Raw genomic sequence first — 23004 nt, 5'->3', positions numbered from 1 at the left:
AAATACGTGCTAGTCATTCCCAACTCTAGCGGGCAGTGCTCATCCCCATTTCAAAGCCAAAGAGCCAGCACTGGCCAAAGATGTCTCCATGGTCATGTGGCCGGCATGACTAAATGCCGAAGGTGCATGGAACACTGTTCTCTTCCCACCAAAGGTGGTCCCTATTTTTCTACTTGCATTTTTACATGCTTTCAAACTGCTAGGTTGGCGGAACTGGGACAAGTAACGAGAGCTCACTATGTTACGCGGCACTAGGGATTCGAACCGCCGAACTGTCAACCTTTCTGATTGATAAGCTCAACATCTTAGTCACTGAGCCATCGCGTACATATATGTTAATGGTTAATAGGACATAATGGATTGTGCAGGTGCTCGATCTTGTGGCGAACATTTCAGCCCATGTTGTTGGATGTGACCAACCAGACCCATACATGAAGAGTTTACTTTAGCTACTTTACTGTTGCAGTGCCTGTTTCATGGGAATCTTCTCAGACTGGCAGAGGTCCTGGGTAAAGGCAAGATGAAGTTCAATGAATTCAAGGGGAATTCAGACCTTGCCCTCTTGTGTCTACATAATGATTCCAGACTAATACCCCATTTAACCCTTCCTTCTGATTTGGACTCTCTCTCTCTCTCTTAGAAAATGTGGCTAAATAGGATGTCATAGAGCCAGGGCGGGAAGTGGGTCTCTACCCCCTGCCCACCCGCAGGTCTCCACTATCAGTCCAAACTGGCTAAATACCTCCACTGGATTGAACAAATCTTTAAATATCCATGCACTGCATTGTTACTACCTAAACTTTATTGACAAGCCTGCAAGGATGTGACCTACAGGTTGAAGCGAAGAGAGTCAAGCGATTGTTCTGCTGGGATAGGAGTAAGCCCCAGTATTCACATAAGCATTAACCAATTCAGAGACATCTTATTGCTTCTATTGTCTCACCCTGTTCTGGGGTAGAAGACCTGCCCTCTCTGTCTTTTGGACTTCAGTTTCAATCAGCTTCAGCTAGCGAAGTCAATGGCAAGAGACTGTAGAAGATGAAGTCCAACAATCTGGAGGGTCTACAGCTTTTTCTGCTGCAAAGGTCAATCCCAGATCAATTTGTTTAGAGGTATAGCTTGCTTGATGTTGTGTGGGTGTGGGTGTGGGGGAAACCCTTTGTGTCTGATCATCTTTGACTCTGGATACCTCATTAAGACAGGATGAACTTCAACCCAGCTTTAGTTGAGTATCTTCTTAGCTCAGTAGCAGAAGGCTTGTCTCTTCATTAGACTACCAGTGTAGATTCTTTCCTTCCTCTTCTGTGGTTAATTATAATCCTGCAGAAATCATAAAACGTATCACTTTCCACTTTCTCTTTAAAAATTTGGCCATGGTCTTTTTTAGCCCAGAAAAAAATGTTCACCTGCCTTCATTTATCATGTGCACTTTAATAACGTCTCCTGTTGACCAGATCATCTGGACTGCTTTGAGAAAACCCTTTTCTCTTTGCAGACCATTAATTTTACAAATTTTAATTGTGTACCTATCTGACAGTTTTAATTTTCCTGAGATCCTGGGTATGTTTTTAAAAAAAAAAAATCAAGATGCAAAACATCAGAGCCAGAGTGGTTTCTTTGTCCTGGAAATTTGATTGAAGTGAGACCTTTCAGACGGAGATAGGCAGAGAAATATGACTTTACTGAGGGCTTGAAATCTTCCAACTAAAGGAACATCTACTAGGTGAAACTGCCCATTACAGGTAAGTCTGTGGCTCACAGCAGAATTTATGGGGGAAACAGAAAGTCTGCAGAATTGAGATTTATGGTTGGAAATAATGCTGTTTCACCATTCCTGTAAGACAAATGTGTTTGATCCTGTCAACACAAGATGCTGTTCTAGTGTACATAACAGATTTGTATCTCCTCCTGCTGACAGCAAGCTGAACATAGTGATGTACACACCACCAAATGACTTACTGTAGGAGATACTCCACTCTTAATAAATAACCAATTACACTCAAGGTCTGCTCAGGTAGGTCACTTTCACCATGCCAGGTTCTCTCCAACCAGATTACGAGCATCCTTTCACATCAAAATATAATTGCTGAAAGCAGGATAGAAGCTCAGAGAGTTTGCAGGAAAAGAACCATTCCAATTCTGCCATTTGGTTCAAATAATTTCAATTATTTATTGTTAGCTTTCAGAAGACTGGCTCTACTTTCCCAGCAGCATTGTCTGTCTGTCTGTCTGTCTGCCTGCCTGCCTGCCTGCCTGCCTGCCTGACTGCCTGACTGCCTGCTTGCCTATGTATCTATCTATCTATCTATCTATCTATCTATCTATCTATCTATCTATCTATCTATCTATCTATCTATCTATCTATCTATCTACCTACCTACCTACCTACCTACCTACCTACCTACCTACCTACCTACCTACCTACAGTATATATCTATCTATCTTGTACAGTGGTGGGATTCAAATAATTTAAAAACTGGTTCTCTGCCCTAATGATCCTTGATACTGTTACAAAGAAAAAGGTTCTGTTTTGAGCTAAGCTTCCCCCAAAAGCACGAAGCAGATTCCTGGTCCCGACAAAACCCCTTTTATTAGACGAATGTGAATTCCTTTCATTCACACTCACCAAAGGCCTGGTAAACAGTCTTTCAAAGGTGGATTTATGACCACAGAATTTATGTAGCTTGGAAAGCTGCCATGTAAATATTTTCCAAATGCAGGGCTGTGCAAGAAAAGACTTGGCACAGAGTCTCTGAGATTGACAGACAGATCTTCACACTCCTGAAATGAATGAACAAATGTTTCCTGCAAAAGCCTACTCCTCTTTTGCTCCTCTTTTATTAACTATTCACCATCCACCTGTGGCTTTACTCCCAATTCGACCCTAATTTCTTAGCTGTTCTTTTCTTCTGGCAGCTCTGTGCGTGCGCGCACTGGGAACAGGCTCCAGCTGTTCCTCTGCCTCACTGCTGTCTAGCTCCAAAGGCAGTTAAAAACTGCCAGATGGCCTTGGCCCCATCTCTGCCTCCAATGCAGAGTTCTCATCCGAGCCTTCCTCTACCTCCAGGACTGGCTCATGTTCCTCCCCAACCTCTTCATTCTCTGACTCTGCTGCCAGCTCCACTGACTGCTTTCTGGGCACACCGCAAACCTGGGTTTATCCAAGAAATTCAAATTACTTGTATAGTAAAAATGAAAAGTTGTCTGTGACAACCGGCCCCTCCCAAACCCCTCCTATTTATTTACAAGCCAGGGAGGGGCTGGTTAGCATCTGCATCTTCCTCTTCCTGAGAGCTGGCTTACTACTTTCCTTTGCTCTCCTCTCTTTCAAAGATTCTTTCAAAGGTGGATTTATGACCACAGACCTTATCTAGCTTGGAAATATTTTCCAAATGCAGTGCTGTGCAAGGAAAGACTTGGCACAGAGTCTCTGAGATTCACAGACAGATCTCCACATGGCTGAAATGAACAAACAAACTAAAACATGAATTATTTCCTGCAAAATGCCACTCCCCTTTTGTTCCTCTTTTATTTCCTATGGAGGGGCCGTTCACTGTCCACCTGTGGCTTTACTCCCAAGTTGACTGATTTCTTAACTGTTCCCTTCGTCTGGCAGCTCTGCGCATGTGGACACTGGGAACAGGCTCCAGATGTTCCTCTGCCTCACTGTTGTCTAACTCTGAAGGCAGCTGAGAACTGCCAGACAGCCTTGGCCACCTCTCTGCCTCTGACACAGAGCTCTCATCCGAGCCTTCCCAACCTTATTCTTCTAGTTGTTTCGGACTATAAGGGTGTATGTGCTCATCTCCATTTCAGGGCCATTGATCCTGTGAAGATATTTCCACAGTCAAGTGTCCAGCATGACATCATGAAGCACTGTTACCATCCCATCGAAGTGGTACCTATTGATCTACTCGAATTTGCATGCTTTCAAACTGCTAGGTTGGTAGGAGTTGGGAGGATGACAGAAGCTCACCCAGTTGCATGGTGCATGTGTCTTGAATCTAGGCTACCAGCTTTGCCAGATGACAAGCCCACCATCTGACCCACCGACTTGCCCTAAGAGACAGGACATATATTTGAAAAAGAGACTGAAACTAGTTTTGAGACAGGACACATTTCTGAAAGAAGGGGAAAAATTGAGAGAAATCAACATTGATGGATTTTTCCATCCCTAGCTACAATCTGATGCCAGGGGTTCTCATAGGATAGTTATAAAACTAACAGAGATATCCAATTTGATTGATTAATTTTGACATTTCCTAAGGCCTTGCTTAAGTCAGGAACCATAGGATACAAATAAGAACAAGAAGGATTTATTGAGATGTTTTTTTCTTACCTTGTTGGAGAGTTAAACAAAAAAACCCTGTTCTATTGTTACATGCAACAGGGAAGGTAATAAATAAAGGTCAGGTTTCTTTGCAGGGATATTTTATACATTTCCTTTTTTGTCTGGCATTTCATGCATCAGAGAAAGGGGGAAAGAGGAAATTTTTTGTAAGTTCATGGAAGTTCATGGAATTCTAATTTCCAGAATAGGCAGCTTTGGGAGCATGTAAAATCTCATGAACTCATTAATTTGACTCTGTTGCCTTGCCCACCAAAGCATATATATATATATATATATATATATATATATATATATATATATATATATATATGTATGTATGTATGTATGTATGTATGTATGTATGTATGTATGTATGTATGTGTATATATATATATATATATATATATATATATATATATATATATATATATATATATATATATATATATATATATATATATATATATATATATATATATATATATATATATTCTGTGATCTTAGAGGTCAACAAATCAACATATTACTCATTGACAACTTCATGTGGGTTTCCTGGCAATGGTATAGAAGTGTTTTGCCAGAGTCTTCTTCTGAGATAGTTAGGACTGCAGAAAGAACAATTGTGGTATCAACCAATTGTTCTTAAAATATAAGATGTTCCGAGTAGCGCAGTTTTTTGCAGTTCTGCTGGTGTTATTGCAGGAAGCTGCAATTTGTTCATGTATATTGTAAAATTCTTGGTCATGATGCCAAGTGCCCCGATGACAATGGATATCATTGTTACATGTTTCATCCATAGCCGTGCAGTTTCGATGGCCAGGTCGCGATATTTCATTATTTTTTCTAGTTCTTTTTCTTCGACTCTGGCATCTCCAGAAACAGCGATATCAATAAACTGTACACTTTGGCCTTCTACAACTGTGATATCTGGTGTGTTGTGCTCCAAATGACAATCCGTTTGTATTCAAAAGTCCCACAAGATCTTCACCTTCTAATTTTTGATAACTTTTTCCACTCTATGTTCCCATGACTTTCTGGATACAGGTAAATCATATTTTTTACATAATGACCAGTGGATTAATTTAGCAACTCAGTCATGTCTAGCTTTGTAATCAGTTTGTGCAATTTTGCTGCATTCACATATTAAATGTGAAACAGTTTCAACTTTGTTATTGCAAAGTCGGCAGTTTGGGTTGTCAGTAGATTTCTGTATCTTCGCTTTCATGGCATTAGTTTGTAGTGCTTGTTCTTGAGCAGCCAGTATTAAACCTTCCGTTTCTTTCTTGATGGTTCCCATCTTAAGCCATGTCCATGTCAAGTTGTCATCACATTCTCCTTCAATGTTTTTCAAGTGCTGTCCATGCAAACTTTGGTTTTCCATCGATTTAATGTCATCCAGCTGTTTTTCCTTATATTCTGTCTTTGTTTCTGTTGTTTTTATGCTGTTCTCCGTTTTCACAGCCTGCAGCATTTTTTCTGTACTTTGGTTCACATAATCATTCAAAGTTTGTTTTTCTTCTTCTACAGTTTGATGGATTTGCAATAGCCCCCTGCCCCCTATTTTTCTTGGCAGGTACAACCTGTCGATGTCGCTTCGTGGATGTAAAGCGTGGTACATATTCAAACGTTTGTGTGTTTTCCGGTCCAAGTTTTCCAGTTCAGCCAGAGTCCAGTTGATGATTCCAGCTTAGTAGTGTATCACTGGAACTGTCCATGTATTAATGGCTTTAATTATGTCTCCAGCATTCAGCTTTGATTTTAATATTTTGCGGACCTTCCTGATGTATTCCTTTTGCGTTGACTCTTTGACTTTTCCATTCAAGATGTTATCTGCTTCCAATATGCCTAGGTACTTGTAATCATCATCCATTGCTAATGCTTTCACTATATTTCCATTTCCTAGTTCTATTCCTTCTGTTTTTTTTTTTTTCATTTTTCCTCGCCACATGGATAATATAGCACATTTTTCAAGCCCAAAGTTCATTTTGATGTCACTGCTGAACGGTTGAACTGTATTGAGTATTGACTTAAGTTCAGTGAGGCTTTTCGCATTCATTTTTAAGTCTTCCATGTGTAGTAGATGGTTTATCTTGCCATGTTGGCTTGAGATTTGGTATCCCGGTTTTGTGCTTCGTAGGATTATTGTCAATGGAATTAATGCAATGTTGAACAGTAGTGGTGAAAGTGAATCCCCTTGGAAGATTCTTTGTCTGATGTTGACTTCACCAATGTTCTCCCCATTTGTTGTTAGAACTGTTTTCCATTTTTTGCACATTTGCTTTCAAAAATGTACAGATATTTTTGCTGATTCCAAAGTTTTCCAGACAGGTGTTAATCCAGCTGTGGGGTAATGAGTCAAATGCCTTCTTGTAATCATTTCACACCATGTTTAAATTTGTTTTTCTTTGTTTTGCATTTTTAGTACCATTTTGTCTATGAGCAGCTGATCTTTTGTTCCTCTTGATTTTTTATAATTTCCTTTTTGTTCTAATGGATACAAACCATTTTCCATCAGATGATTGAATACTGAATTTGCCAGTATCCTTGTAAAAAGTTTGAACGTTGTTGACAGACAAGTAATTGGGTGATAGTTGCTTGGTTCTGTGCCTTTTTCTGGATCTTTCATTATCAAGTATGTTCGGCCAGCTGTTAACCATTCTTCGCTTGTTGCATTTTGAAGCATTTGATCAAATTGAGTGGCCATGTGATGATGGAGGTTTGTGAGGTGTTTTAGCCAGTATCCATGCAGTTCATCCAGGCCAGGTGCACGCCAGTTCTTGACCTTCTTTGCTTGTTTTGCCACCATGTCAGTTTTTATTATAATGTTTTCCATCTTGTTTTATGTTGTTTGTTGTTGAATATCTTTGATCCAGGAGTCAGTGTTGTTGTGTTCCACTGGGTTTTCCCACAGTTCTTTCCAAAAGTTCAAAGTTTTTTTTTTCTTTACATGGGTGAATGTTAGTTTGGATTCGATTTTCATCAAGGGACCAGTAGAAGAGGCCTTCTTCGACTCTGGCATCTCCAGGAACAACGATATCAATAAACTGTACACTTTGGCCTTCTACAACCGTGATACCTGGCGTGTTGTGCTCCAAATGACGATCTGTTTGTATTCAAAAGTCCCAAAAGATCTTCACCGTCTCATTTTGATAACTTTTTCCACTTTATGCTTCCATGACTTTTTGGATAAAGGTAAGTTCTATGTTTTACATAACAACCAGTGGATGAATTTAGCAACTTGGTCAGGTGTATCATTGCTATCATTGTTTTTATTGTTAACTACCCCCTCTTATTTGTATTATTATGCTGGTGATTATAATTCTGTTGATTTACATGTATACTGATAACCTCTATGCCCAATATAAATTATTTCACTGTCTAATCATGTTTGGCCAAATTAAGTATGTGTTCTCTTCTGTTCTGCAGTTTCTCCTGCAACTCTTGATTTCCCCCCATGTACCTCTGATGTAGTAACCAGAGCCAAAGCCAAAACATGGACCTGCCAAGTTCAGAAAGTAGCAAAATCCAATATTTGTTAGCTACCTCTGAGAGTTTCTTAGCGTGTCCTTCCATCCTGGTATGTTATTTCCTAACAGCATGTAATTCTCACGAAGAGCAGTGTAGCATTAAAAAAAAAAAAAAATCTTGTAACTGTGACATACTACTCTTCTAAACCTGTTAACTACTGCTATTTTTTGTGTGTTTCCCATTGTTAAATGCTCCATTGCAGAAGTTGCCATAACAATGGAGGTTTTAAGACAGCTGTTGGCATCAGCTTCTGTGCTGTTGTTATTCACCGATCACTGGAGTTAATTTTAAAAGGAGCTGTGATCCGCTCTTTATCAATCTTTAGCAACAAACATCTGAAGTGAGATGATTTTCATCACCTTTCCTCCAAGTTCAATCAGGTGACATACTAAATATTAATCACACCTTTATATATATATATATATATATGGCCTCTGCTACTTTTCACTTTAATTACTGGTAAAGATGAAACACTTGATATGAAGCTGGCTAGAGTTTTTCTTTAGCATATCCAGTAAAAAAACATACACAGAAATCTTTTTTAACACCTTTTCCCCCCTGAAAGCACTTGACTTTCAAATGAAATTTAAGCTACCATTCTGAACATTTTAATTTTTTTTAAAAAAGGAATGCCAACTTTTTAAAAATGCTTCCAAAGCAACATTGAACCAGAGAATATTGTGATATATTCTGTACTACTGATTTACCAAACAATTTTCCAGTTCTTGACTCTTTCCCTTAACTGCTATGAATATGGTAATTTTCCCAATAATTTTGAAATTTATTAATTTGTCTGTTGATTTATTTACTTATTTTTACTCCATCTCCCTTAGAAGGGGATCTGACTGGTGAATTTTCTTTGATATGCATTTGGTTTCTTGAGGTGCGATGGCTCAGTGGTTAAAAAGGCTGAGCTTGCCAGCTGGGGAGCTTAAAACTGGGGTTTGAGACCCAAGCTCAGCACAGCAGGGTGAGCTTCCATTCCTTGTCTCAGCTTCTGCCCACCTAGCAATTTGAAAGCATGCAAATGCAAGTAGACGAACAGGTACCATTTGGATGGGAAGGTAACAGTGTTCCATGAACCTTTGATGCGTAGCCATGGCTACATGACAATGAAAATTGTCTTCAATACAATACGATACAATACGATACAATACAATACGATACAATACAATACAATACAATAGTAGAGTTGGAAGGGACCTTGGAGGTCTTATAGTCCAACCCCCTGCCTAGGCAGGAAACCCTATACCGTTTCAGACAAATAGCTATCTTCAGACAATGCTGGCTTCCTCGACCAACAAACAGAGATGAACACCATGCCTTTTACATTAGTCTTAAATTTGGTTTGAAATTGTATACATATAAATATATACCAAAGGCAACATATTGTGTCCTCTTCGGGAAAATTTCCTAAAATACAACATTGCCTATAAGAGTTTTCATATTTTTCTTCCTTTAAAAAATGCCTAATCCTATCAATGCATTGTTTTTGATGAAATATAATACATTTCCACTACACAATTGAAAGAAAAAGTTGCAAGAAGTCTGCTTTTCTATATTCACAGTATCTTTGTTCCTCAAGTTCCTTAAATTGGAGGGAAAGTAAAAAGAAAAAAGAATGAGTATTCAGTAGATATCTTAACAGCATCAATTTCAGCAGTGGATTTCACATTTTGTACCACCAGTTCTTCGTGGTGCACGCATCCCTTCTGTTCATGCACCTGGCCTTCGGCGCATGCAGTTTGCTCACACACACAACTTCTCTGTATGCACCCAGCCTCAAAAACGTGCCTAAATAGATCAGCATAGAGCCACGGCAAGTCGGCAGGCCCACCCATGGTTTCCACTACTCGTTCGGGTGAACCGTTCCAAATCGGCTGAATACCACCTGTAATCAATTGTATATATCAGTGTATTCAATGGATTGTGATTGCCTTTTTTTAAAAAAATGAATTAATTTCCCCAGGTTTTGTCTCTCAGGTGTAGTTTGGATCTCTGCTGTTAAAATATGAGGACATCAAACGACTTTGCTGCCTGAAGCATAGTATTAAATTCAACAATATCGCTTCAGGCAAAACCTGAAAGCTTATGAAAGCAACGCCTACCTCTTTTGCCCTGGTTGAAGCCCAAGGGAGACATAATGTGAAATGGCTCGAATAGATAAGGAAGCTGGTATCCTTTGCATAAATTTAAATCTGTCTTGCACACACTTTCTTTTTAAATAAACAATAATTATCCCAGGTCCTTGGGAAGGACTCAATGGGTGGGTGGCAATGCCAAATCCCAATTGCCCATCTGGCTGCTTTTGGAAGGAACCCTAGAAATAACTAAAAATGTATTTATTATTGAAGTATTAAAATACAAAGTACATAAAAAGTGCATGTGGAGTGCAAAGAACATAGGGGAAAAAAAGAGAGGAAAAAGCAAGATGACACCAAAAGAGAGGGCTACATTTAAATTTGAGAAAGAAAACCACTGTGGGAATTAAAAGATGAAGCTGATTACAATTTGTCTATGGAGATTCTCAGTCAGCCAGTTTTGATTTTCCGAAAGGTGCTTTTTTCAAGAGGCCACTGGACATTCTTTATTTTTCCTTGAAGACGTTTTGCTTCTCATCAGAAAGCTTCTTGACTAAGAAATGAAACGTCTTCAAGGAAAAACAAAGGAAGTCTAGATTGCACTTTCTCTCCCCTATCATCTATATTCACAACCATGTGTCATAGTTTAGATATTTGATGGAGTGAGTGATTATGTGCCATCAAATTAATGGTTAATTCTTCTTTCCTTTTGTATGTTTTATTTGTAATTTTCCTTTAACATCCATACATATTTTGAGACAGTGTATTGACTAGGTCAATATATATTTTTTACACAATGCTAGCAATAATAATACAATTAGGTGTACATAATCCAAGTCCTCCAATTTCTGACTTTAACCTGTACATTGTACTTATAAGCTTCAATAACATTTCTTCATGCAGTATGTTTGTTGCTCCCTGTTAAATCACTAGTATTTAAATATTTTAGAAATTACTCAATATTCCACCATAAATCCAATATCCCAATTGTTTAAAAACATTTAAACAACAACAACAACATTAATGTCATTTCTTTTTGATCACACACAGTACACTGCGTTTCTCCCTGATGATCTATCCTTAACTTGGTCTCTTAGCTCTTCCAATGGAAGACCCATTACTGTTGGGTATCAACTGAGTAGATCCACCTTGTTTCTGGTCATCCTCTTTTTCTCTTTCCATCTACCTTGCACAATATCAGGGTTTTCTCCAGAGAGCTGAGTTTTCATGTAATGTAGGGGTGCCAAACTCAATGCACATGGGCCAAATGTGGCCCATGGGCTGCTTATATCTGACCCGCAGGACTGCCCTGAAAATAGCGAAGGATTGGCCCACAGTGCCTCTCCCAGCAAAAACAGAGCTTGGGAGAGCTGTGCATGGCTCTCCCCAGCTCCATTTTCAGCTGTGATGGCCTCCTGCAGCCCTCAGCCAACAAAATCAAAGCTCTGTTTTAACTGGGGCAGAGGGATGTAGGAGGATTGCCCAAGCCCCACCTGGACCACCACAGATGCCTCCAACATGAGTGATATTGAGCTGGTCATGCCCATTGTGGTCACACCCACCCTAGCCATGCCCCCCATCAAATACAACCTGTCAGGCCTGCAGCCATCTTTTCTTTTGAATATTTGGCCTGCCACATTTTCTGTTTTTCTACTATGCATTTTCTATTGTGGGAAAATGGGAGAGGGGATTGTATGGAGTCACATACTATGTAGTCACAACAAAATTCTTTCTAGAAAGCCAAGGTCATCCTTTGTCTTTGCACCTTTGCACCTGACCAAAACTGGATGGGAGGAATTGCCAGCATGGCAGTGGAAGATTGGACCATATGATGGACTTGTGGGCGTGGGGGCAAGATCTTGAACTTTCAACTGGATGGGGAAAACCGGGAAGCTTTCAGATTCGGGTTTTCCCAGATGTGCCAACATGGCTCTCTTAATAAATTGTAACTTTGAGCAATACTTTGTCTTGGACTCTAATTTAATTTTGGATGCTATTTGGAACCCTGACATTAACTGGAATCTGACACAACCCTAATAAGGCTCTCAATGAAATCAAGTTTAACACCTTGATGTAATGCATCTAAAGTAGCACAATTTGAGCCTGGTCATTTCTGGCACTTATGAGAACTTTTGGTTGATTTATTTGATGCTCCATTTGTTTGTTTTCTTCTTTCCTTTCTTTCCCTAATATACTCAGTAACCCCAGCCACCTAAACCCATCTAGCTCTGTGATTTACAGTAGGCAAGTCAACCATTGCTTCATGAGTTTAGTTATACTTCTTTTATGGACATAGTCTTTCCAATGTTGCCATTGAAACGTGTTTTCTAATTTTAGATTCCCAGTCTGGTATCATAGGTAAAATATGGGTTGTTTTCCCTCCAATCTTCTGCTAGTTTTATTCCTGTTACAACATGCATTTTAGTAAATCACCTATGTCATAAACTCAATCCTTCTGCATGGAAGTGCTATGTAGATAGCCCTAGCAATAACACTTAGACTTATAAACAACTTCATAGTGCTTTTACAGCCCTTTCTAAGCAGTTTACAGAGTCAGCCTATTGCTCCCAACAATCTGGGTCCTCATTTTACCCACCTCCGAAGGATGGAAGGTTGAGTCAACCTTCAGCTGGTGAGATTTGAATTGCTGAACTGCAGCTAGCAATCAGTTGAAGTAGCCTGCAGTACTGTACTCTAACCACTGTGCCACCTTGGCTCTTAGATGCCAGACAGAGAGTTAAGCTAAGAGGTAGCAAGGGAATCTTCTTCTTTAGCTCTTTACTTTAAGCACTACTAAGCTTGGTTCACTCACCCTTGAAAGTGAGTGGCATTGCAGGTTTTTTTTTTTTAAATTTGGTACTACCATCTTTGTTTTAGTACAGCTTTCGTTCCTTTCAAAACAATGTGATGAGGACATCTCCAGCACTGAAGCTTCAAATGCTTGTGACATTCTTAACAGAAAAGCAATTTGCCTTAATGGGGATATGAATAATACTAAAAACAAACAAATGCGCCACATGAAATGGATACGATTGACAAGTCCTAATCTCTACTTCCCCATTGAGTACAGTCTGTCATTTACTTTCTTGGCAACATTCCGTCTTTTGACTTTTTACAATGATTATCCTTCAGATTCAAAGGAACTTTATCATATACGGGGAATTGGGGATTAAGCATCAGTAGAGTTCCAAATAATATGTGTTGTTTTCCATTGTTGAAATGAAGGATGAATGGTGACAGTTGCAGGTAAATTTCAATAAAGCAATATATTCGAAAGGGTTTGGCAGAATTCCATCAAACAAAACAAAAATGGACTTATTTCTCAACCCTAATCATTACGTGCCACGGATAAAAGAAGCCCATTTTTTTATATTTATTTAGGTATGGTTACTTTTATAAATAGTGTTTTAAATAGTGAGTATGTGAGCCACTTGACAGAGATCAAACATTAAACACCGTTGCGTCTGTCAATACCTGCGTGGAAAAAAAAAAAGATCTACCAGAGTGAGAAAGAGAGGAGAAATATTTCACATTCACAACAAACCTTTCTATAGATTGTTTCCTACAGCATTATCTTGCTTTCTTGGACAAATTACAAACCAGTTGTAATATCTTTGCCTGCTATAAATTTATAAATGCAATGATCCAACACTCATGATCTTCTCCAGTCACATTGATGGATATAATATGCAGTTGATAGATAGAGAATAAGAGTTGGATGGCACCTTGGAGGTCTTCCCATCCAAGAGCCTTGTCAAGCAGGAGACTCCAACCACTTCAGACAAATGGTTGTCCAGTCTCATCTTAAAAGTCTCCAGTGATGGAGCACCCACCACCTTTGAAGGCAAGCTATTCCATTGGTTAAGTGTTCTTGCCAAAAAAACTATCCTAAGTTTTACGCTGGTTCTCTTCTTGATTAGTTTTCATCCATTGCTTCTTGTCCTGCCTTCTAGTGCTTTGGGATATAGGTTGGCCACTTCTTCTTTGTAGCAGACCCTCAAATACTGGAACACTGCTATCATGTCAGTTCTAGTTACTCTTTTCACTAAACTAGACATACCCCGTTCCTGCAACCAATCTTCATAACGTTTAGTCTCCAGCTCTCTAATCAACTTTGTTGATCTTCTTTGCACTCTTTCTAGAGTCTCAACATTTTTTTTTTGTATTGTGGTGGCCAAAACTGAATGAATTGTTCCAAGTGTGGTCTTACCAAGGCATTGTAATTGTACCTGTGCATCAACATCCAGCTTCGATTTATACATATAGCTAACTACCTGTGCATATGCTTTGTGCATTTGAGCAGCCTCTTGGAATGTCTGCAAGAATCTTTAGGTTTCCTCTGCTCATTGTTTACTAAAGCGCAGAGAGATTAGCATGAAGAACAATGGATAAGGTCCTCATTCTTTTCTCCCGTGGATTCTAAATATGACTGCCACCAACGTTAACTCCAATGTAACCCATCTCTTTATAGATGATCTACTCATACATTACTTTGCTTCAGCTGATCAGCTGGTATGCTGGTCTCTGATTTTTTTTTAAAATCACAAAACTATTTCTTAATTTTCTTAAGAGCCAAGATTGTGCGGTGGTTAGAGTGCACTACTGCAGGCTACCTCAGCTGACTGCTACCTGCAATTCGGCAGTTCAAATATCACTGGCTCAAGGTTGACTCAGCTTTCCATCCTTCTGAGGTGGGTAAAAGGAGGACCCCAGATTTTGGGGGTCAAGATGCTGAGTCCGTAAACTGCTTAGAGAGGGTTTTAAAAGCATTCTAAAGTGGGTATATAAGTCTAAGTGCTCCTGCTATTGACTCACCCTTCTATCCTCTGAGGTGGGTAAAATGAGGACCCAGATTTATGGGGGCAAGGTGTTGACTCTGCAAACTGCCTAGAGAGGGCTTTAAAACACTGTAAAGTGGTATATAAGTCTAAGTGCTATTGCTATTAATTTAGCTACTCTGTCTCTTCAGACACTGCTGAAAGTCAGCATCCTGTACCACTATCAGGACTGTCTCAGACAGCAAATCTCCAGAACTGTCTGCAAATATCCTTCCAACTGAAGTGTTATGAGTTCCCTCTGAGAAAACTTTACAGACAATTCTTAAATTAAGGGCTTTGTGTCGGGCCTCTCCTGATATTTATTTGTTTAAAGCACATAAAAGCAAAATGCATGAAATGATTGTCTGATCAAATCTTTGTATGCTGTATTTCAGGGATCATATCAACTCCTTTCCTGCAAGGCCAAACATATGCCGGATGGAAAACATAAGATTCTCCAGCAATATGGATAGGTGGAAAATGATTCCATTAGATGGATTGGTCACAGGTCAGCCTGGAGAAATAAATTAGGAAGCATCAATTTCACAAACTCTATATTAAATTGTCTATTATACCATAACTGGCTAGAGATACAGTATGCATTAATACTTAATATCATAGCTATGCCTTCCAGAAAAGGAGAGTAACAAAATGTCATTTATAACATAGAACACAGAACAACAAAATTGGAAATTTAAAGTGCCAGGTTGAAGGGACATAGAATGAATCAAACTGGAAAATCGGAAACTGGAAGCATTCTATTTTCATAACAGAAAGTGGGAGAGGAGCTACGTATTTGTTGTTTCTAACATTATATAAGGATAACAGTCACTTCTCTTGGATAATTTGAAGGAAAAGAAGCAAGCATTCACCCCATTACTACTAGGAGCAGATGGCTATTATTTAATATAAGTCACACAGTTCTTTAAAAGTCTATACCCAGGAAACCTTAACAGAACTCATCAGAATAATAGAGTTGGAATGGACCTTGGAGGTCTTCTAATCCAACACTCTGCTCAAGCAGGAGTCTACCATTTCAGAAAGTGGTTGTCCAGTCTCTTTTTCAAAGCCTCCAATAATGAAGCATCCACAGCTTCTGAAATCAAGCCATTACATTGGCTGGTTGTTCTCACTGTTAGGAAATTTCTCCTTAGTTCTAGGATGCTTTTCTTCTTGGTTAGATGTTTCTTATCTTGTCTTCTGGTACTTTGGAAAATAGTTTGACTCCCTCTTCTCTTTGTAGGGGCCCCTCAAATATTGCTATCACATTACTTCCTGTCCTTCTTTTCACTAGACATTCAATTCCTGCTACAATATGTTTTAGCTTCCACCCTGCTAATCATCCTTGTTGCTCTTCTCTGCATTCTTTCCAGAATCTCAACATCTTTTTCTATATGGTAGTGACCAGAACTGGATCCAGTTTTCCAAGTGTGGTCTTACTAAAGCTATGTAAAGTGATTCTACAACTTCATATGTTCTTGAATCTGTCTCTCTATTAACGCAGCCTATTTATTCTCCCTTGTCTTATTATAGGCCTTGGTGAAGTTTAACTTCAAAACCTCAAGTATAAGTTTGTGTTATGTTAGCAATCCATCAAAGGATCTTGGAGTCCTAGTGGACAACCATTTAAATATGAGCCAGGAGTGTGCAGCAGCTGCCAAAAAAGCCAACACAGTTCTAGGCTGCATAAACAGAGGGATAGAATCAGGATCAGGTGAAGTGTTAATACCACTTTATAATGCCTTGGTAAGGCCATACTTGGAGTACTGCATCCAGTTTTGGTCACCATGATGTAAAAAAAATGTTGCAGAGTGTTAGATATTAACATATATCGGGATAAGTCTTCCCTCTGGTCCGCTCCTACAGCGGGAAACAGGTATCCCTCTGATTGGTCGAGGGGCGTGCCCAATCCCTATAAAAGGGGAACCCTCCGACTACCAAACAAGCTGGATCACTATTATTACTAATAAAGAGCTGTTAAGTCACTTCGTGTCCGCAGTCTGTCTCTCGTTGCCCAGATCTAACATTGGCGACGAAGGTGGGATCGAGAGACAGATAGGACGAAGAACGCACCTCCAGAATCTCCGGATTTGATCCAGCCCAGGAATTCGGCAGCAATTCCGACAGCCATCTCAGATCACCGCAGCGCGGCAAATTCAAACAGAGAAGATGGCGATGCATGCTCCCCCCGCTCCTTTCGACCCAGCAAACGACGAATGGGAAGCCTTCATGATTCGTTTCGAGTGTTTCCTCGAAGCGAACGAATACACGGGGATCACCGATGCAAGGAAGAAAAACATCTTCCTCGGCTACTGCGGAAAAGAAGTCTTCAATACGGCCAGAGACCTCACCGCGCCTACTCCAATACAAGCAGTATCGTGGACAACGTTGCAACAGACTCTGCAAACTCACTACGCGCCAAAACCTTCCCGCCATGTCTGCCGCAAAGAATTCAACATGAGGACTCAGAAGGCGGGAGAATCCATTAATCAATATGTTGCAGCCCTACGAAAAGCAGCAGCTCACTGCGAATACAGGGATCTGGAAGAACACATCTTAGAGCGGCTCATCTGTGGAATAAGAGACATTTCGTTGCAAAAGAAGCTGTTGGCAAACCCGAGTTTAACCCTACAGACAGCGTTAAATGAAGCAAGAGCGTCAGAATCAGCGGAGAAATCATCGGTGACCATACAACGAGGGGCCAGCGTAAACCAGCCAGCACCGAGGCAAACCAGAGTTCACTACGAGGACACAAGCCCCGACTACGAGAATCCTGAGTTCGAGGACAGTCACCTAATGCAGAGCAGTCACGTGAGGCCTGGGGGGAGACCCGGATCCCGTTTGCCGCCCTGCGCAAGCTGCGGAGGGAATCACCCCAGGTCTACTTGCAGGTTCAGGAACGTTGTTTGTTCGCACTGCAACAAACTTGGGCACATCGCACGAGTGTGCCGGAGCGGAGTCCCTACCTCACGGCAGCCACCCATGTACCGCCAACAGAAGCCCAACCCAGGGGCTTGGCGGAATCAAAAAGGGCGCCCAGAGAGAAATCCACAAGTGTTTACCCAGAGAGAAAATTTCCAAAGAGCTGAACGAGCGTATTCCCAGAGAGATTACTCACAAGGAAGTGAGCGAGCGTATCCCCAGAGAGAATACACACAAAGAGCTGAAAGAGCGTTCTATCAAGACGCTCAACGAGAGTATTTTCAGGATGTTGACGATGAGATAGAGTTGACCCAGAGAGAGGAGTTGCGAACGTATCTCACCACAATACATCAGGTCCGCCCTAAGCGGCCAAAAAGGCTGAGAGTCACAGTCCTCTTGGAGGGCTCACCCTGCGAGCTAGAAGTTGACACAGGATCGACCCTGACGATCATTTCATGGGCATCCATGAAACAGGCTATTCCTAGCCTCAGAAAGAGCCAACTACACGCTCCAGACGTCCTTCTACGAGACTACCAGGGGAACCAAGTCCCCATCGTGGGCCAAGGCACATTCCACATCCGTTTCAAGGACATCGAAGCCCAGCTGCCCGTGACCATCGCCAGCGCGCCATTGCAGAACCTTCTGGGGCTTGATTGGTTTGAAGCCCTGGGGTTAGAAGTCACCGGGATCAACGCCGTAAGAAACAGCAGCGCTGAACAGATTTTTAAGGAATTCGAGGATGTGTTCAGCCCCGGTCTGGGTAAGTATGTGGGTAAACCAATATCATTCAATTTAGACCCTAAAGTGGCGCCAATCCGACTTAAACCGAGACGAGTGCCTTTTGCACTCCGCCCTAAAATAGACAAAGAGATAGATAAGTTAGTGGAGCAAGGAATCCTTGAGCCGGTAGATCACGCGCGCTGGGAAACGCCCATCGTGACCCCAGTCAAGCCAGACGGATCAGTCCGCATCTGCGCGGACTATAAGTGCACAATTAATGTCGCGCTACAACAGAGCGCATACCCTGTGCCAGTAGTACAGCACTTATTGCACTCGTTGGGGCCAGGAAAGGTATTCGCAAAGTTAGACATGGCACAAGCTTACCAGCAACTGCCAGTTGATAGCACCACAGCGGAGGCCCAAACGATAGTGACGCATAGAGGAGCATTCAAATGCAACCGGCTACAATTCGGCGTTAGCATTGCCCCAGGATTGTTCCAGAGCGTCATGGAACGACTGTTGCAAGGGATACCAGGAGTCGTCCCCTATTTTGACGACATCTTGGTGTCAGCTGCAAACGAGGAGCAATTAAACAAAAGAGTCAGATCTGTTTTGGCCAGAATCAGAGAAAAGGGTCTCCGCCTTAAAAAAGAAAAATGCCAAATTAACGTGCCTAGCGTAGAATTCCTGGGTTATAGAATCGATGGTCAGGGAATACACCCCACTTCAAAGAAAATTAAGGCGATCCAGGACGCCCCCACACCACGAAATCAGACCGAGTTGCAGGCCTTCCTCGGATTACTTAATTTCTACAGCGTTTTTCTGAGACAGAAGGCGACCGTTGCTGAGCCACTACACCGTCTACTCCAGAGGAACGCACCATGGAAATGGGGACGATCCGAAGCTGCAGCTTTCGCCGGAGTAAAGCGTCTACTCACCACTGACTCATTGCTTGTTCAATACAGCCAGACCCTACCGCTGGTATTGACCTGCGACGCATCACCTTTCGGAGTTGGAGCAGTCCTCAGCCACAGGATGCCCGACGGAAAAGAAGCACCCATCGCGTTCTACTCCAGAACTCTTTCATCGGCCGAAAGAAATTACAGCCAAATGGACAGGGAAGCGCTGGCTGCCGTCGCGGGAGTAAAGCGTTTCCACGAATACCTCTACGGCCGCGATTTTGAACTGATCACAGATCATAAACCGCTGTTGGGACTTTTGGCGGGAAACCGCCCCACTCCGGTCTCCCTTTCTCCTCGAATGACCAGGTGGACTGTTTTCCTGGCTGCATATTCATACAAACTGATACATCGACCGGGCTCCACTCTTGGACACGCAGACGCACTCAGCCGTTGCCCATTACCTGACATTCTGCCAGACCCCACTCCAGAAGTATCGGTATTGCTCATTGACTGTTTGGATTCGGGACCGGTTTCTTCCTACGATGTTGCAAGGTTCTCCTCTAAAGACAATTTAATAAAACAAGTTCAAACTTGGGTTTGGAGGGGGTGGCCAAAGGGAAATGTGGGCCCGGAATTCAAAATGTTTTGGTCGAAACGGGACGAGCTCTCAGTACTACAAGGATGTTTGTTGTGGGGGGATCGAGTTGTTATTCTGCATGCTTTACATAAAAATGTATTAGATGCTTTACATATGGGTCATCCGGGGATTGTTAGAATGAAGGCGTTAGCAAGAAGTTACGTGTGGTGGCCAAACATGGACAAAGAAATAGAGGAGTGGGTGGCCACTTGTGACCCATGCCAGGAATCGAGACCAGCACCCCCGGAAGCGCCCACCACAGAATGGGAGAAACCCAAAGCACCCTGGTCGCGAATACACATCGACTTCGCAGGGCCATTCCAAGGTCAGACTTTCCTTATAGTTGTGGATGCATACTCAAAGTGGCTAGATGTAGTCCTAATGACTTCAACCACGGCAGAGGCAGTCATAAAGGTTCTACGGCGACTCTTCGCCACCCATGGCCTGCCAGATCTCCTCGTATCCGATAACGGGCCCCAATTCACGGCCATGCACTTTGAAACATTTTTAGCAGGGTTGGGAATCCGGCATGCCCTCATCGCGCCATTCCACCCAGCATCAAACGGACAGGCGGAGAGAATGGTGCGATTCGCAAAAGAGGCCCTCGCCAGGATGGGTCCAGGTGATTGGCAAACACGCATTGACCATTACCTCCTCATTCAACACATTACCCCGAGCGCAACGACGGGTAGGAGCCCCGCTGAACTACTCATGGGCCGTCGCCTACGATCTCACCTAGACCGGCTCCATCCGAATTACTCTGCCACGGCTCCCCCAGACTCTACAAGTAAGATCCGGTCTTTCAGAGTAGGGGATTCAGTATACGCTCACAACTACACAGGGGGGACATTGTGGATGCCGGCAAAGGTCATTGGCATCACGGGTCCACGATCGTATTTGCTAGAGCTAGAAGATGGGCGAAATTGGAAAAGGCACATCGATCAACTTCGGGGTCGCCTAGCACACTCCAACCTTCGAAATGAAGACGAAAGTTTCCTGTCTACAGAAAGTCAGCCACAAGAAAACCCCATCATAGGAAACAACGACGCCGGCAAGCCAAGCGTGGAACAAGACAACACGCACGTAGCAGAGCAACCCCCTGACAACGCAGCCGAACAAACTACTGAACGCCCGAGCAACGAAGGCACAAGACCTCCAGAACGGGAAATAGAAAAAGCACCCGATCCTGCAACTACTTCAAACCAACCCGCACCCAGTCCTGCAACCATTTCAAGCCAACCCGAACTACGACGTTCCTCCCGAGCAAGACAAACACCCACCTACCTAAAAGATTATGTTACCTACCGCAACGTCCCATCTAGGAGGGGAGGGGTGTTAGATATTAACATATATCGGGATAAGTCTTCCCTCTGGTCCGCTCCTACAGCGGGAAACAGGTATCCCTCTGATTGGTCGAGGGGCGTGCCCAATCCCTATAAAAGGGGAACCCTCCGACTACCAAACAAGCTGGATCACTATTATTACTAATAAAGAGCTGTTAAGTCACTTCGTGTCCGCAGTCTGTCTCTCGTTGCCCAGATCTAACACAGAGAAAAGCAACAAAGAGGATTAGGGGACTGGAGAGTAAAACATATAAAGAATGGTTGTTGGAACTGAGTACATCTAGTTTAATGGAAAGAAGGACTAGGGGAGACATGATAGCAGTGTTCTGACATCTCAGGGTTGCTACAAGGAAGAGGGAGTCAAGCTATTCTCCAAAGCGCCTGAGGGTAGAACAAGAAGCAATGGATGGAACCTAATCAAGGAGAGAAGCAACTTAGAACTAAGGAGAAATATCCTGACCATTAGAACAATTAATCAGCGGAACAACTTGCCCCCAGATGTTGTGAATGCTCCAACATTGGAAGTCTTTGAGAAGATGTTGAATAACCATTTGTCTGAAGTGGTATAGGGTTTCCTGCCTAAGCAGGGGGTTGGACTAGAAGACCTCCAAGACCCCTCCCAACTTTGTTATTCTATTCTAAATTATTATTGGAAAATCTTGGGAAAAAATGGGGAAAAGAAGACATTCATGTTGCTGACAGTATTTGAATACCTTATCTCCCTCCCAAAATTTGTTTTCCCTCACTCAAACACTTCCCCCCACCCCAAATTTGGCACACAAAGATTCTGAAAACTGTGCATGAACATATAGCAACACCTTGCTGAAATATAATTCAGGCAGTTCAAACACTCTTTTTTTTTTCTCCCTGTGTACCAGGCATACAAGGTTGGATTGAAGTAAATATTGACACGTAGGATTGATGAATCAATGCCAAGAGCTTTAAGCAATCTAAGAATGCTTGTCTGTGAGAGCAAAGGAGGGTCAAAATGTCAGCATCTCACATCTCAGGGCAGGGAAGAAGGCTTCAGATATCCTAACAAGGAAAAACGAGAGTTGAGCCAAGTCATAAAAACAATGTTATTTTGTGTGTACCAACGGTTTGGCTTAGAACAACAAAGGTGGCCACTGCAGAACTTTTTGGAAATATAAATGATCATGAAAAACATCTGGATCCAACTGAGGTTTGTAATGGAGACAAAAATTTAAACTACCCCGACTTACGGCCACCATTCACCCTGGTATTTCTGCTGCTAAGTGAGATATTTGCTGAGTGAATTCTGCGCCTTTTTGCAACTTTCTTGCCACAGTCGTCAAGTGATCCACTGCAATTGTGAAAGTTAGTCACGCAGTTGTTAAGTGAATCTGGCTTCCTGTTTGCTCGTCAGAAGGTCACAAAGGGGGATCACATGGACACTACAATTGTCATAAATATGAGTCAGTTGCCAAACCAACGCTACAGGACACTGCACACCAGAACATCTACACACAAGGACAGTTTTTCCCCCCGAATGTCATCATTCTGCTTAACAACTAATCCCCACAACACTCAAAATATTTACTAAGACGGTATTGCTATCATTCTTCTCATCCTTCCTAGTACCTATCGCTTCCCACTTATGACTATAACCATGTTGCTTGTATCTTTATGATTTATATTGTTTTGTTTCCTAGTATGATTTGATTGCTTATTAGTGACCTATGACTATCACTATGGGTGTATCT

This window comes from Natrix helvetica (genome assembly GCF_964273705.1).
Source record: "Natrix helvetica genome assembly, chromosome: 3".
Lineage (NCBI taxonomy): Eukaryota > Metazoa > Chordata > Lepidosauria > Squamata > Natricidae > Natrix > Natrix helvetica.
This window is presented reverse-complemented; position numbering follows the sequence as displayed.